General features: G+C 56.0%; 1 long non-coding RNA gene across 1 annotated transcript; it reads left to right on the top strand.

Moving 5' to 3' along the window:
• The first annotated feature begins 748 nt into the window (after positions 1-748).
• Positions 749-8031, top strand: LOC129543781 (uncharacterized). The gene is made up of 4 exons (XR_008683337.2): positions 749-1598; positions 2025-2275; positions 3609-3703; positions 7921-8031. It is a non-coding gene; the product is annotated as an uncharacterized LOC129543781 (long non-coding RNA).
• Positions 8032-8822: the final 791 nt, after the last annotated feature.

Raw genomic sequence — 8822 nt, 5'->3', positions numbered from 1 at the left:
AGCAGGGATGGCACCAGAGGGAAGGTGGCATTTTTGTTCAGCCTTGAAGGACCCAGCCAGGGGGACCCTCTTGAACAGAGCCTGAAAAAAGGTACTTGAGTGTTTAGGGAACTGGACCAACGCTTGGAGTGCCAAGAGGCCTCCAGGATGGTGGGTGGAAGCCACTGGAGGTGAGGCAGAAAAAAAAACTGGTGCGGTAGGTGGGTGCAGAAGTCCCCGTCTATGGAGCCAAGTGGCTGTGACTTTGCGGAGAGCCCTCCAGCTGAAGTAGAAAGGTGAGTCCCTCAGCTATTTCAGAAGGACATCTCAGAGGTAGGTGACTTGAGTGGGAAGGAGGCAGAAAAGAGAGGTTGGAGACCAGAGGGGGGTGATGGGGTTCTGGGCTGGGGGACAGTGAGCATGTGGACATGGAGAAGGCGCCTTGTGGATACCTGGCCTGGGGAAGAGACAGCAGGGAGGAGCAGACCCACTCTGAGATTCCAGCTTGGACGTGGGACTGCAGTGGCTCCGTGTGTGTCCCGTGACCCTGCCCTACCTCTCCAGAGCCAACTGGTCCACGTCCAGGCCCGTGATCCAGCTGATGGGGGGAGGGGCACCTGGGAGGGGGAGATGGAGACCTGCTCCAGAATATTCCTTTGAAAAATATGTATACAGTTAAGGGCTCAGCCTTGATACCATCCCCGTCCTGGTCCCAGCACAGGACTGGGCCCTCAGCATGATATTCACTGAAAAGGAGGGCAGAAAGGGCTGGTGCCATCAGGGAGGGCTTCCTGGAGGAGAGAGTTGGCTTCAGATGGGCAGAGGCATGGCAGGAGCATGGGGCCAGGCAGGTCCTTACTCCCGTCCCCCTCCAGCCCTCTCAGGAGAGGGACCCACGTGCGTCCTGCCCCTGTGGAGGGGCTTCGGCCGCCTGGTCACTTTGCCCCCAGGGCCGGTGCTCTCAGAGGGCAGTTCTGGCAGAGTCCGGCCTCCCTGCAGCAGACAGAAAGGAGCCGAGGGAGCAGCCATTGGCCTCAGGTCAAACTTCCAGTTAGCAGCCCTGCAGGGCCTCACATCCAGGCTTCTTTCCCCTGTGGAGGTGATCAGGCCAAATCTCACAGCCCACGTGGAACACTAGGACAGGCCCGGGAATGCTGACTCGGGGCCCGGAGCTGGGAGGCTCAGCTGACCTGATGCAAGGCCTCCCAGACGCCCTTCCAGCTTCAGCTGCAGGCCCTTTGAGGCTGGGAGAGGACGCTGGGGCTGGGGCGAGGGAGTCAGGAGACCTCAGGAACCTCAGCCCCAGGCCTTCCTAACCCTCATTCTAGCGACCACCCACCTGGCCTGGGGTTCCTCCAAGCCCTCCCTCCAGAGGATCAGCCACAAGCTGCCAGGTGGTGGGGAGCAGGGCCCCTGCTGGCCTGGAGCCGAGACCTCTGCCCCTCTCCCTGGCAGCAGGGGCCTGAGTGGAAGTGGCAGTGTGACAGGCACCCACTCCCAGACCTGCAGATTGATCCGTCGGCGTCCAGTGGAGGCAGGCATGCAGGAGGATGTGGATCGGCTCCCCCCAAATGGGGATGAACCCCTCCCTGGTGACCCATCGGGCTGGGCGGCGGCAGGTAATACTCCGGCTCCTCCGTACCCACCCTTCTGTCCCCAACCACACCCCCATCCCTCTTTCTCCCACCAACCCTGCCTACGCCCCTACCCCACCCCCACCCGGGCTTGGCCTTCTTTCTCCCTCTCCCTCCTGCATGTCTCTCCCAGCTTGCCTCCCGCTCCCTCCTCCTCCCTGGAGGTTATTCCTGTGGGTTAATCCTCACCCTCCTCCTCTGTCCTCTTTTTAAACACCCCTGGGGAAGTTCTCAGGGAGTATCAGCCATTGCCTTTGATGACAGAAAGAGACTTTGGCAGGGCAGGCACCGGAAGGAGGAAAGTGAAAACACAGCACTGGTGGACAGGTGCAGAACGCCCCCATCCTCAGCGCTGCAGGGTGGCCCAGGGACTCCCACTGACTCCTTTGGGCCCCACTTCATGAATTGCAGCAACAAGAGGAGACAGGACGGAGAAAGGAGAAGCCGGAGAGCTGAGAGCCGTCAACACGGCCCGCAGGGAGGAGTCGGGTGGGCAGAAGAGAGAGCTGGACTGACCTCAACTCTCAGTGACAAGAGCAAGCGAGCCAGCACCCAGAGCCCCATCCTGGTGGGGGCGGGACCTGGGCGATCCACCTTCCTGAACGTGGAAGAGTCTCGTCTTGCCCGCCTAATGCGACGCAGCAGGTGGAATCAGGTCACAGGTGCAAAGGCGGCCCCCCAACCCGCACCACACATGTAGCCACATGCGGCAGGTTCTTAGCAGGGTCTGGCCAGTGCCCCTCCAACCACACCTCCCAGCAGTCCTGAACCCCCTGTTTCCAGTCTCCTGGGGAACCTTGGGTCAAGTCACCCTCACCCCTGTCTGTCCCCCAAGGCCCATCCTCACCCAAGCACCCCAGCCCGCAGAAAGCTGTCAAATTCTGTCAGAGGTTACCTGCATCGCAGGCCAGCCAAGCACAGCCTACAGGGAACCTAACGTTCCGCATTCTTGTGCTACCATGCTGATGCTATTGTGGTGAATAAATCCCAAATGCATCCAAAGCATACCTTAATCCGTGGTAGGTTTCATCCTCGTGAATTTCCTACTCAGTGACTGGATGACCAAAAATACAGTTGAAAGTTTTTGTTTCCAAACAAAGTGGTGCTGCTGGTTTTTCTCTTTTCAAACTTTTGTATCATGGAGAATTTTTAAAATACACAAAAGTGCAAAGGATCTAATGAAAGCCCAGGTGCCCGTCCTCCAGATCAACTCGGTCTTTGCATCCATGCCCCAGTCATGCCCCCTCCCCTCTTATTGTGAAGAGAATCCCAGCCATGGCATCATTTCATCTGTCAGCATTTCAGTGTGTATCTCTAGAAGATGAGGACCCTTCGCTTGTAAACAAAATCATCATGCTGCACTTAACGGTAATTCTTTCATATCCTAGTCCATGTTCAAAACTGTCGGAAGTGTCAGACATGGATTCTTATCCTTGAAAAGTCAGGCAGCCACGGCCTTTGTGTCTTCCTGTCCCTGTACTGTAACTGGGCCTTGGTCTCCATCGCTTCCCTCCTCTGACAACCTGAGGCCAGAAACCAGGTCAAAGTCCTCCTCTCTCCCCAAACCCACAGGGGAGAAACAGGTCAGGACCACCACTGAGGGCTCCACGGTGGGTGCTCCTTAAACACGTGTCGAATTGCACTGAACTATACTTCTGTACTGGAACACAGCTCAGGGAGACAGTGACAAGCAGAGGGCAGCCCGTCTCTTAGCAGGAGCAGGCCCACCAGGAAAGCATGGCCCACCAGACGTGGGGTCGGGGGACAGAGTCCGTTTCCCCCTTGCTGTCCAGAATAGGGTTACATCCCCAGCCACTCTCCTGCGGGCAGGGGCGGGGCCTCACCCACTTAACCTCTCCCCAACTCCCTCAGGCCCTGTGAGAAGCTATTCCAAAGTACTCTACTCTGCATCTAAAAGGCCACCTCCTCCAGGGAGCCCTCCAGGAGCCCACCTACCAGTAACAGCCCAGCAGCCTTTGTCCTCTCGTCCTCCAGGCTGGCCCACTCTTTACTGTGGATCACTCACTGCGAGCTCCTGAAGGACTGGGGCCATGCCTTGTCTCTCCCACCTCCCCCACCACAAGCTCTCGGTAAGTACTTGTAGCTGAATGAGGAGCAGACTCTTTCCACCCTGAGATATTTCTTCTCCATCCCACCCTTACTGATTCTCTCCACCCCTTTGGCCATTTTCTTGCTTTTTAAGCCAGGCTTCTCACCCACAAATCCGTTCATTTCACAAGCTGTAATTAGGCACCACTGTGTGCCCAGGGCAGGGCTAGACCCTCAGGGCTTAGAGAGAAGAGGCAGTGAGGTCAGCGGGGTGCAGGGCAGAGGACAGTATCACACCTCGGTCAGCACGACTGCCTGCAGCTTCTCCAAGCCCTCCACATGTTTGGAGGCTCAAGATCCCCACGAGGCCTGGATGTGCCACACACCCAGGCATTTGCAACTCAAAGTCAGACACTCAGGCCTGCCCTTGACTCTTAAACTGCAAAAACATTTTCACATCCACGTCTCGTTAAGCCTCAGACCGACACAGGAGTGGAGCAGGGTTCGATGGGGTTAACAAGTCTTGCTGTCAATGGGTGAAAGGAACACACAGAGAGGCTCTGCCTTGCCCGAGGGGCACACAGCGACGCAGGGAGGCAGAGTGCCTGGATGGAAACCCAGCCGTCCAGGCCCCGCACAGCTGGCCTGCAGGGACTGACCCACTGACCAGAGACCTGGGGCCACAGCTGTGCTCAGCCCGGCCCCGCCCACAGTCACCTGGAAAAGCCTTCCTCCTGCCTGTCTTTGGGGTCAGAGAGGTGGGAGGGGCGTCCAAACCCTGCTCTTTGGCCTTCTTTCTCCCCAAGTCCTTATGTTACAGTTGAAGTAACCAAGTCAAAATAGGGACATGCCTCAGCCTTTATTGAACACCTTCCACATACAGCAGATTCCCTACCCCCACCGTCTAATTAACACTCACACAGCCCCAGCAAGGCTGACCTTAGGATCCCCATGGTTCACATGAAAAGGCATTTTATCCAAGCTGAGCCCCAGTATTTCTGCAATCTCAATGGCCAGAATTGGGAACAGACTTCTGTGTCAAAGCTGTCAGCAATGCTCTGATCCATGTTGTGGAAAGAGAGCTCTTTTGCTCTGTGGAAAAATAATTTAGCAGGTTTTGCTGTAAAAGTGCAGCCAAACTGCTCTTCTTGATGAGGGGATGGACCTGATGAGAAGCACAAGACCCTGGAAACAGTATGGAGTTTCTCCCCGCCTCGCTCTCCCCCACCCCACCCCATCCCTCCTCTCTCCTCCCCTCCACGCCCCGTGTCCCTTCCCCAGCCCCCTCTCTCCACACCAGGCCAGCTGAGGTCAGGGCCCGGGCCCTGGATCACAGGGCTGTGGCCAAAGACACTCTGGTTAAGGGTATGAGCAGGCCTCAGGGCATCGAGTCCAGCTAAGGCGGGAGGGCTTGTGGAGGCATCCACAGAGGCACAGGGCCTTCAGACCCCGGAATCAGGGCACCAGCTCACCCATTTTACTTCACTGCTGGCTAAGCCCCCAAGGAAATCTTGCGTAAACTCTGCAGCTTAGTCTTAGCCAGGCTTTGCAAATTATGGAAATTAGGATCCTGTCAGAGCTTGGACGGGTGGGGTTTGGGGAGGAGGGAACTGGCCTGAAAATGCCCACAGTGGGGAGGTGGCGGGTAGAGCCCAGGAGCGGGCACCATTCGGTCAATAGGTGGGGGACCTGCCACCATGGCTTGCAGGACATTGGGAGAGGGTTCTGGGGAGGACTGGGCTTCCTGAGCACAGAGGAAGGAGCTCAGAGCATCTCGTGGGCATAGAAGGGAACCCAGTCCCTGCAGGTTCCCCATAAGAGCGAGAGTCTGGTTCCTGCTAGGCTCCCCAAAGCCCTTGCTCCCCCTGAAATAAAGAGATGAAATAAGAAGGCAGCTTTCCTGGCTCAGCGCTCCCCATTCCTCATTGAAATCGGCTCCCATTCTGGGCCAAGTGAGTGACTGGCCAAGTTCCCTTGGGTCCCCATCTCCTTGCCTCTCAATCAGAGGCTCCTCCACCGGTGAAGGGATCCCAGGTTCTTAGCAAGGGGGCAGCCTGCCCTGACCCGTGTTTGCCTTCCACATCAGCTCTGACTGACTTTTTACTTCCCTGCTTGTCCAAGCAATAATCAGGATCCCCTTTTTCCACATTAAGCAGCTGCTGTCATCACCACTTCACGGTTCTCCTAATCACATTTCTCCTCCTTCTCTTTATCCTGGGGGCAGGCTCCTGACAAGCCTGCTCTTTCCACTTCCCTGCACAGAAAGGCAGAAGGACGTTGGAGAGGGAGGCTGGGGGATGCGGGGGTGCGGGGTGGCTTTCTTAGAATATGACAAGGCCGGCTGTGACTCCCAAGGTGGATCTGTCCAAGATGGAACAGAAAATCACATCCAGTCTCAGCAGGGAATCTAGTAGAGACACCCATGATGCCGTGGCCCCCAACTCACCTGCCCCTGATGCCTGAATCCCCTCCTTTGAAAAGGGCATGTTACTAACATAAATGTTTCAGGAGACAGAGTAGTTAAACTGCCCGTGATTTCCAGTAGACACCTGCACTGATCCCTGCCTGCCCTCTCTTGCTCACCTCTATCCCAGCAGCTACTCCCAGAAAACTACATTTCCCAGGCTCCTTGTCTGCTGGCTTCCTGTCAGGTTCGGCCAATGAAAGCCTCTGGCTGGAGACGGGTAGGGGGGAGGTGAGGAGCTCCCCTCTCTCTGATTGTGGTCTGGGCCTGTGGTTGCTTATGTGGCTGCGTCTCTTCTGTGGCCTCAGCTTCCCCAGTTTGTCCCCTTCACAGTTCCAGTTCCAGCCTTGGCCAGCCCCTTCCCTATTCCCAGCTCCTACCTGATCCCCCCAGATCCTAGGCTGGTACCATCACCTCTTTCCCTTGTACCTCCTCCTAGGCTGGGGCAGATTCCTGCGATTGGCAGTCTCTGGGCTGTTTCCCCATCTCCTGTTTTAGCTCTACCAGCACCTCTGTAACTGGTTCTGCATGTTCTGTTTCCTCTATTGAAACTACCTGGCAAAAGTTCTCTATTTTTATCTGGAGCACAACTTGCACAGCAGCTTACACTTAAAATGTTCAAGGTGTATGTGAGTTAGTTGCTCAGTTGTGTCTGACCCTTTGTGACCCTATGGACTATAGCCTGCCAGGCTCCTCTGCCCATGGAATTCTCTAGGCAAGAATACTGGAGTGGGCTGCCATTTCCTTCTCCAGGGGATCTTCCAGACCCAGGGATCTAACCCAGGTCTCCTGCAGGCAGTCTTGTGCATTGCAGGCAGATTCTTTACCGACTAAGCCACCAATGTTCAACGTGGAACCATTAATCCCACCTCCCCAGACATTCATCTCTTCCTTCCTCAGTCTTACCCAGCTCTGTAAATACCTCCACTGTCCACACAGCGCAGCACTCTAGTCAGAAGGCTGAACACCCTCCTTGTTTCTTTTGTCCATACATCCAATTTATTACCCAGTCCTTTTGCAAAGTACGTATCCTGAACCCTTGGTTTCCATCAATGTCATCACCTCTCACCTGGCCTGGAGCCTCCGAACTGGTGTCCAGACTTCTTTTCTTTCCTTTCACCATCTACTCTGAATGGGCTTTTAGAAACCAAACTCAGATCCTGTCCCCCAGCCCCTTGCCTAAAACCTCTCAGTGGACCCCATTTGAATCCAGACTCCTGTCCAGGCTCAGTCAGGATGTGTCCATTTATATATAACATCACTTGTTCCTGGCAAAAGCATAAAAGAAAGCGCTCTGCTGGAAGATACCTGGACCCTCAGAATTGACGACAGGAGATTCTAGGGTTGGAAAATGGGCATGAAGCCACTTTTGGTAGCACAGCCAGGTCAGAACATGGCCAAGTCTGCTGGGCACCACATCCCCCATCACTGCCCAGAGGGAGCATGACTGTCCTCCCAGCTTTGGCTACTTGAGACTCAAAGTCTAAAGCAGGAGGGAGGTGTCAGCCAAACCCGCTTAAGTGCCATAACCGAGTCAAGAGAGAAAGAATCTAGCTATCTGCCTTTTGTTGCTCAGCACCCCCCCCCAAAAAGGGAGGATGAATGCTGGGCAGACAAAGCATGATAGAGATCCACAGGTGGCCTTCAGGCACTGCAAGATCCAGCTTCAGCTTCTTCCTCATCCCCAGCTTATCTGCCCCTCGCCACTGCCCCTCGGGTTCACTCCACATCATGCTGACCTGTTGGTTTCTAGAACACAGTCAAGCTCCTCCATCTCTCTGTATTCCCTTTCAGGGCTGCCCTTCACAGAGGAGTGGTGACTTGTGACCCCAGCTGCCCTGCATCTCCCAGTTCCCCTGCTGGAGGGGGGAAGGAGCCCATCCTATGTCCAGCAGGTGCCCAAGCCGTGCTCCAGTCCCCTGTGGTGTGACCCTCATCCAGCCCCGGGGGGAAGCACGTTTTTTCTGAGTCAGGAGTGTTGCCAGGGCCGCTTAGGGCCTCCCCTCTGGAAGGGAGCACCCTTGGGTGCCTGTCGAAGCCTCCTCCAGGCCCAGCATCTTCTCCCAGAGGCGAGGCCCATCCCCATGGGCATGGGCACCCAGTCCCTCCAGTCCCTTCTCCCCAGATCGCCTCCCTCCTCCTCCCGCCGCCCCCCCACCCCGCCGCCTTCCCCCCCCTCCCCCGCCTCTGCACCACCAGCAGCTGCAGAATCTCAGAGCCAGAGAGCATAGAGACAGGTGCTTGTCTTCGGTTTTATTCTTTTAAGAAGAAAAACAATGAAAGAGACAAACCCTAGGAAATCAAGTGGGGAAGAAACTCAGCCCTGCGTTCCGGGGAAATGTTAGATCAGCGAATTGAAATGCTGGAGACGAAAGCGGGGCTGCGGGGTGGAGCCTGTCACACCCGCGCTTACAGTGACAGTGTGGAGAGGGTGGGGGACGCAGGCAGGGCCTGGCTGGGGGGCTTGACGTCAGCGCCCCCATTCTGCAGTCTCCTGAGCTCCCTCCCCCGTGGCTCTCCCTCAGGTTGTCAGCCCCTCCCCACCACCGCATCCTATTTAAGTCCCCTACACCCCTCATGGTTTAGGAGAGTGCTCCCTAGTGGTGGTGTGAAATGGATTTATAAAAAGAAATATATCTTTGCCTCCCCCACCCCCAACTCCTAAAACTCCTGAGATTCCGTAAATGATAAGAGCA

Source organism: Moschus berezovskii, chromosome 23 (assembly GCF_049115385.1).
Source record: "Moschus berezovskii isolate FMDL1 chromosome 23, NW_MosBer_1.0, whole genome shotgun sequence".
Taxonomy (NCBI): Eukaryota; Metazoa; Chordata; class Mammalia; order Artiodactyla; family Moschidae; genus Moschus; species Moschus berezovskii.
This window is presented reverse-complemented; position numbering and strand designations above follow the sequence as displayed.